We start from the raw sequence: 8,419 nt of genomic DNA, 5'->3' as shown, positions 1-8,419 counted from the left end.
AGCTCAAGGCTACCAGTGAACATCCATATATAGCTCATCGATTCATTTTCAGATCACTAGCCCTATTGTCATCGCATCATTTTCATGATTGTCAAATGCCTAATCGATGCTCTAATTAATTCATTGCCTTCAGTTCGTGTAGCATGTTGGTAACATAATTTGGTCCATTTCATGAATGATGTGAACTAACAGAGTAGCCATAGTACCAAACTATGTGTAGCAGGGTGTAGGGAGTTTGTCGATTTTATATATGCTAATCACTGATTGCTACAGTTAGGAAGAATTTTCATCAACCACCAAAGACTGACACGTGATAACCATTGTTTTTTTCTTTGAGATTCAGGGGGGGGGGGAGTTTCCCCACCTGAATATATTACTCAAAGTGGCCAGAATGCCAGAGTGGTGATCCAGTTTATAAGGAAAACCGGATCGAAAACCTTAACAAATTAACCCCGTTTATAAGGGAAACCGGGCCGAAAACCGTACAAGGCACGGCCTAGCTGGCAGACATAAGACCATCATCATGAGAGACACAAGTAGATGTGGGGTGTCGTCGAGAGATCACAATACCAGGACTTTGCAAACAGCCGAACGCATCGGCGGGCATACCGGCCCCATGGCACAACTCAGGAGCATCCACAATCAACGAGTGTCATCCCAGACACGAACCTTGACTGGGGCTCCACCACAGAAAAATGGAATGAATAGCAGTTTGAGAGGCATCTTGCGCCATCCTTGAGCAAAGATGAGTCGAGACAACACCAAGAGCACCAAGCTCACCGCAACACAACGGTAACCATGAGAGGGTCTTGAGAAACCATTACCAACTGAGCCGCACGAGAACACCACCACCGTAGACGAAGAGCTCCAATCAACCGAGACCATCCATGATGCCTCAAAGCTACTGGTGCAGCCGAAAGGCAACGAGCGACCGAGTCCACACACAGACGAAGAGTCACACGCAGCCGAGTCTACATCACAACAGCGACACCGCCGGCGAAGCCGAAGGGCATCAAGGAGCCGAGTCTACACCCGGATTGCTTCTCCGAGCACACCAGCGCAAGCCGGCCGCACCACCACCACCATCCAACCCGCAGTGAGCAGCCACCACACAATCCACCAAGCTGATGCCTTCAGGAAGGAGTGCGACGCGAAAAGCGCCGCCATCGGCTGTTCCGGACGGACCAGGAACATGGGTTTCCCCAGGAGCCTCGAAGGGGAAGTCATCATGACAACGATGCCTCCAAGGAGGTAAACGGCACGCGCGGGCATCACCATCGCCGACTCCGGCAGGAGCAGTGGCTTTCGCCCAAGTGAGTAGACCACCTCCGAGGAGCACCGGTAGACTACGAATCGCTGCTCCCTGCACCACCACAGAGCAAGAGTCATTGCAGCCCGCCGCCGCACGTGACCAAATTCGGTCCACCGCAGTCAACCGCACCTCGCGGAGACCACCGGCAGCCAACCACCAGAACGAGGCGACAGATCCATCAATGGCCTTCCAGACGCACAGCCACCGGACGCAACGCAAGCCACCGTGCTCTACCAAGCACCATGCCGACAGGAACGGAGGACCGATGCCCGAAGGCAAGAACCATCGTGGTTCCGAGCCGCGGCCAAGCAACAAAAACACCAGCGCGCCCCATGCACGCCAACACAGCCGCCGGAGACCGGATCTGCATCACTCGCAGCTGGGGCGCTCTTCGGCCGCGCCCCTCGACGCCCTTGGTCGCAAGCCGCCACCACCAACAGCAGCAGCACCGCTGCACCTCCAAGCGCCGGAACCGGCCGCCGGCGCACCGGCCGAGCTCCACGCCACCCCTGCACGCACATGCTGTAGGCCCTGCACGGCCCAGATCAGGCCCGTAGCACCGTCGCGCGCACCCCGCGCTGATGCGCGCAACAATGGTTCTATTATTTTTCCAGTGCAAAACACAACAGGTTTACTTGGTGCTGCTCCACATACTGAACAGAAGACACAGTCGATTGTATATTTTGATGCAAATATATCAGGGACTTCAAGATATAATCTTCAGCATGTGTTGCAAGTTGGTTCTTTTTGCTTTGAGGTTCCACCGATTGAACCGAAGAAGGACCTGGTGACACCCAACTTCCGGACTCCTCCAGGATGAACAAGGCTTTTCTCGTTTGGTGATCCAGACGGTTAACAGAAGTCCAAAGCGTGCAAACGTCCTTCCCTTTTATTTTAAAACTAGACCATGATGGCGCGCGTTGCTGCGCCCTTTCATTTGTAAGTTTAGATGATATGATTTTCTATAAGTATACCGAGGTAAAAAAGATAGAAGTATTTGTAACTTAGGAATTTCAGGAATTTCAATGATAGAGATTGCAGTTTAAATGTATCATTTCTGCAGAAAATGTCAAAAATTTGTAGCATACGGACAGCAAGATTTAATATACTCCTACTGTAACAAAATATAAGATGTTTTTTTGACAATATGGCAGTGTAAAAAAGTATTATATTAAATTACGGAGGGAGTGTATTATAAGATTTTTCGCCATGCACATCCATTATTTAATCTCAAGATGATATAATGGCTCAGTCTCACGAAGGTGCTCATAGGGGTAGGGTTTGCGTGTGTTTTCATTGGGATGAGTGTATATGCGTATATATGAGCGCCATCTATATAGTGTTCTGATAAAAACATATACAAGAAGTCAACTAAAAGCGGTTTGTTATTTGCAAGTCCATCATGCTCTCTTAAACAATAGACTACAGAAATTTAGCAGTTAACAAAATATTCATCCAATCAAAGCTTTTTAGAATCATAGTAATCAACCATAATTTTATTGTGAGGTCACATTTATGAGCTATCTTCCATGCAAATTAAGAAATTAACACAGGGAAGTCCTATTATGAGCCCGAGCTGAGATGGTCTCGTTATCCTTCCCGTCCAAGCGCTTCCAGATTCGCATTGCACCAGGTATACGGCAGTGTATTCGAAATAATATATGCATGGCGTGGCCCACCTACCGACCAGCATTAATGTGACGTCTCCGCTACCCGTTTGCCGGCTTGGACGCTTCTTAACGATACAGGCTGTTACCCTACCGTTCTGAACCAACGGACGCCGTCTTCATCGGCCCATTTACTCCCACCTGTTCTTGCCTGTACACATTGGCAAACTCTGGAAGTGTCAAGTGCGGTGTACACAAATAATTCCTCTGCACCCAAATCCAAATTCAGTAACTCCCAGTTCTGCAGCATGAAAAACAGTTTCACTTCACAATTGTTTTCCATGCAGACATCGCAAAAGCAGACCAAAATGCGGCAGCACAAACAATCTTCAGTAATCCACAGACCGACCTGTGCACCTCATCACCTCTCAGATTGCCCACACACAGAGATCATGAAAACAAACCACATAGCAGTCCCTTGGAGAGTACATGCATAGGAGCTCAACGGTGCAACAACAGCAGATCAATACAACACCAAAACAATACATGTGAAATGGATCATCGTCAGTTACGACTCTAAAAACTGTATCTCGAATTACATAATGAACAGTTCAGATCCGCACTCACAACTTTCCCTTCTCTGCAGTCCAAATCACATTCAGCTACCTCTGCATGTACATTCTGATGTGTCAATACGAGAATGGATTCCTATACATTTGATCCTTATGATAATGGGCCAGGTGTGCTGGCAGTAGGCTTCCTTTGTCCACCTCTTCACTATATGTTTGACTGGAATCTGATTCACACGGATAAAATCGATGGCTTACATTTCAGGAATAGGACAGTTCATTGATAAAACTGAACAAAGTTTCAAACCATACGGGGACACATTTTCATGGTACTCACCAAGCATCCGCAGACGATATCCTGCATGCAACACGTCCTCTCTACACTCAATCTGCTCTTCCAATACCTTATGCCAAAATCTTTCTCCCATGAATATATGTTGTCAAAATTGTACGCCTCTCCGAGGGAGTCGAAACTTGTATCTACTGTGGTACAATCACATTCTCTGTAGGGTTCTATGCAAAACCCCTCATGGCTTTTAGGCAGTCACGCGCGACAGGCACAGTGTCCTGCAAGGCTGTGCTGCACCTATGATTGTTCAGAAACAAAAGGCAGTCACGTGCGACGGGCATGGTGTCTTTACCCTGCAAGCCAACTGTGTTTTTTTTGGGGAAGCAATAGCTTATATTACTTGACCAACAACAGCAAGTTCATGCTGTATACAATTGTTCAGAGATGCCGGGACCTAGTAGAACCGCGCACACTCCGGCAAGGAGCTAGAAGCATGTTTGGCAGTTAAATGTGCAGCTAAATTTAACTCAGGCCTTACAAAGCTGAACTGGAAAATAAATAAAAAAACCACTGAGCTCTTGGATTTCAAGGAGAATAGGTAGAACAGAAGCACAATTCTTCTTGTGGCTTTTCCATATCTCAATCAAACCCTCACAATCTGTTTTCAGGTGAACATTTGTTTAATAATCTCTAATGGGTTTAAACTTTTTACTGTCGACTATACTAAAAAAATCATCATTTGACAGAATAAAAACATGACTCAACCGAATAGCATTTTCATAATGTACATGAACAATACTTACTGGAACATTCGAGACTTTCATGGGGATATAAAGCTACTTTTGGTCATCCATCAAGCGGAGCCGAAAGAGAACAGAGATGGCTTCAAAAGTTCAAATCCTTGACAGAAGGTGCTCCAAGATTCTTCCTGAACTTGTTGTGGCTATCATTGGGACGCCTGTCCACCTTTAGTAAATAAAAAATATGCATATATATGCAGAGTAAGAAGATGGATTTTGTTCATCGATCTTACCTATAAAGCAATCATCAACATACAAAACAAAGGCAAATATAGCATGATTTTTTCTAATCACAGGGAGCAATCAGCCTACCAACACAGGCACATATCTATGAATTTTCAAAATGCATACACCAAACATACTACAAACACCAGTACATAATTTAGTAATTTCCTTACTGCAGAGATCAACCAGCCTGAAAACATAGGCTCTCGTATAGTAAAAATTATCTAAATACAGGGAGCAAACAGTCTGCAATCACCAGTACATAAATCAGAAATCTTTTCACTACAGAGAGTAATTAGCCTGCATCCGTACTTTCAGAGACTACAGGCGCCTGAATTTTGTGAATGCAGAGAACAAATCAGTGTGCAAACACAGGCACATACAGCAGGAAATTTATTAATGCAGACAGCAACCCGCACTTGCTCTAACTGCATGATATATTCAGTCATTTCTACTTCCATTTTCTAAGTCACAGAATATCGGATGGAAGGCAAAGTTTCTACTTCACCAACCTTTTGTTCCACCCCGGTGCTTGGGGATTCATCTTCCCCGTCGACAGCTCCGACCTTGGTGGCGAGCTCTCCCTTCTGTTCGCCGCCGCTTCCTTTGCCAAGAAGATTTGTGCTTCGCCACTGTCCACCGCCGTTGCACTGCCTCCCGCTCCGCCTGCAATGCCACTTGCAGATCCTCCACGGCAGAGACATTGACAACCACAGGAACCGGCTCCCCTACCTCCTCAAGCAGACTAAATCTGAATCTTGCAACAAATCCATCTCTGGATCAGCTAACAAGAGGGCTACAAAATGGAGGCAGCATCCCTGGAAAAAGCAAAGATCCACGCACCTGCTAATTAGTTGCACCAGAAACTCCATGGCGGCTCGCCGGCGACGCCAGTTGCCTCCGTCCCCGGGTCTTTAGCTTCCAAATGACACACGCCGTAGCCGAGAAGAATCTCGGTCCTGCCCTCAATTCGTTTTTGCTGCCATCACTACACGGAAAGCCAATTTCCTGGTCCACGGATCAGACGGGGACGCGGGCTCTGATCCACATGGCTCACCACGCGAGACCGACGGCCGTCCGCACTATCCTCAGATCCGTCAAACCTACCCCGCAGTAATGGCCCACCACCCAGCGCTGCCGCATACGTATTTCGCTACAGCGCTCGATTTTCTCGCGAACCGCCTGCACGCGTATAGAACTCTGGCACAGATCCACGAGCGCTAACTGACGACGTAGATAACGAGCTCATTTGAGCTCGAGCGCAATTAGTCCGCGTCCATTAACACAAGTAAAAATTGAATAGGCTCTTCGTCTGAATGAAAATCCAAGTCGTTTGCTTTAGAACATAATTTATATCTGATACCATCCATGTATTCTTGGAGTGCAGTAAGAAAAAAAATGCTTCTAAAATCCAATGGCCCAATTGATTTTGTATCATATATAGTGGTAGGATCAAGTGACCACCAAACTGCCAACCACTACAGGATATCCAATTATCCATACCGAATATCAAAAGTTGATCCAGCAAGTGAAAGGAATTGGAAGTTTAATAATGGTACTCTATCTATTTTTTTTCAGAAACACATATCATCTGAGACAAGAAATTGTTGAAGAACGATAACTGCTAACGAACTGCCGTACATTTTTTTGAAAAAAAAGAACTGTTGTAGAGAAACCAACAGATGCACTCACTCAAATATGGAGCAGCTCATCTTCACGGTAAAATTTTAAGCTCTTTATAGTTTATTAACATTCAAATTATGCAATACCTGCAGGAAAGGGCAACTGATTACCTCGAACATGAATAGGGAAATGATGTCGTAAATTATTTCCCATATATATAAATAGCATTAACTCGTTCTTTACTCTGCGGTTTTTCTTTTCCCTTGCTCTGCTAGCTGGGCTTATACTTCAGTTCTGATGAAGAATTTCAGTTTTGAGAATCAATGCATATATACATCAAATAGCATTAAGAGAAAACATCATACCTTCACCCTTACCATTCCTACCAAGTGAGACATCCGCCAAAATTGTCAGACCTGAAAATTATAGAATTGAAATGACCTTTTTTAGGGGTGAACTAACATGAATTGATTTGTGTAAAGAAAATACATTCAACTCCCATCTGCGCCGTCCTCACGTTGTAGTAAACCACCTAGGCACCTACGAAAAAGGCAATCATCTCTATGTATACACCGTTGCCATAGAGCTAGTGTTTCGAGGCTCGTGGTCGTTATCCTTCCCGAATCCACCTTGCCCCCATAGGCCACCATGGCTGATTGGTTGAACAAAAATGCTGCACTTACTGGCATAAGAGGGAGGGACTTGCCTCGTATGTACCATCTTTTCATGCGTTTGCCTTCTGAAGCGAGCACGATGGTAACTGGCAAGGATGGAAGGGGGGCTATATAGGAGACTGCAATCGCATGAAGGGAAGCCAGCGTGAAACTCCCACCCAACACCAGGAAATAGGAGTTTGCGGAGAAGACGGGGTGGTGGGCTCTAGGGTACGGAGGAGAGATAAATAGGCTCGTCAAGGGAGGAGGAGGTGGAAGGGCAGTAACGTACGCCGCGGCACCTCCACGGACATTAAACGCAACACCGCGGCGCTTGAAGCATCGTTGCCTCGCTCGCTCGTTCGATGAAGCCTCTTCATCTCCGTGTAACCTTGGCATCCGAGCGAGTTTTTTTTAACCTTGGCCTCCGAACGAGGAGGCCAGTGCCGGTGTTTATTTCCATGGGCAAATGCACCTTCGGTCACACACCACAATCCATTTGGCCCAAAACCACAGGAGGCATCCGAAATTGTTTATAGAGCAGCGGCCCAGTCCCATTAGGCGCTCGGTGCTGAATGTACAAATCCAGTACGAGGGATTTAACGGCCACGAACATCCAAAGCGCAAATCCAACGGTTCGCAACATTAATGGCCTGAGAGGGCTCGATTAATGCGCAGCTTTAATGTTTCTAAATATAATAAGGCTTATGTGATCAACGTGGCCGGATTTATTAATTAGATTTTAATTAAAAGAGTACTACTTAGGATAGAGGTTCACGGACAAGTTTGTTACTAGCTAGCTTTCTTTGAGATGTAAAAGGAGAGGATTTAGTTTTGTTAGTTTGGGTCAGGTCGGTTAGAGTGTTGGACGCGGTTACGGCTGGTGGGTCACCTATATAAAAGGCAGCATCGATCTTGTATCAGGTAGTTTTTAAATTGGTTTTTATCAGACGTGAAGAAAATACAGAAAAGCTACCATGTTTGGGTGGCAAAAAATCCTTTGATTTGCCACGTCGCTGCGAGAGCACGATGGGAGTTGCTAGCGAGATTGATTCTCATCTATCTTGTGCTAGTTCTGTGACTTTGGTTTCTTGCATCTCGTTTGATCCATAGTATTTGTTCGTCTTCATCTTCATCATCTGTTTTCTCGTGTTTTCATTTGCCAAGTACCGTGAAAGATTGGACCGACGAACGACTCGTCATCTAGTTGAGTCTTCATCAAGTGGTATTTAGAGCTAAGGTTGTTCACGGTACTGTGTTGATCAAGATGTCAACCTCGGTCAACAAGGGTGATGAGGTTGCTGCTGATTCTGAGGAAATAGTACGTCCAGTGTATGCGGA

At 45.9% G+C, this 8,419-nt stretch overlaps 1 long non-coding RNA gene across 1 annotated transcript; it reads right to left on the bottom strand.

Moving 5' to 3' along the window:
• Positions 1-2,896: 2,896 nt before the first annotated feature.
• Positions 2,897-5,910, bottom strand: LOC125538535 (uncharacterized). The gene is made up of 4 exons (XR_007296400.2): positions 5,646-5,910; positions 5,315-5,553; positions 3,826-4,743; positions 2,897-3,715 (listed from the first exon to the last, which is right to left on the bottom strand). It is a non-coding gene; the product is annotated as an uncharacterized LOC125538535 (long non-coding RNA).
• Between the last annotated feature and the right edge of the window lie 2,509 nt (positions 5,911-8,419).

The sequence above is a fragment of the Triticum urartu genome, chromosome 1A (genome assembly GCF_056163025.1).
Source record: "Triticum urartu cultivar PI428250 chromosome 1A, HENAU_Tu73, whole genome shotgun sequence".
Taxonomy (NCBI): domain Eukaryota; kingdom Viridiplantae; phylum Streptophyta; class Magnoliopsida; order Poales; family Poaceae; genus Triticum; species Triticum urartu.
Note: the sequence above shows the minus strand (reverse complement) of the source record. Positions and strands in the feature narration are given on the sequence as shown.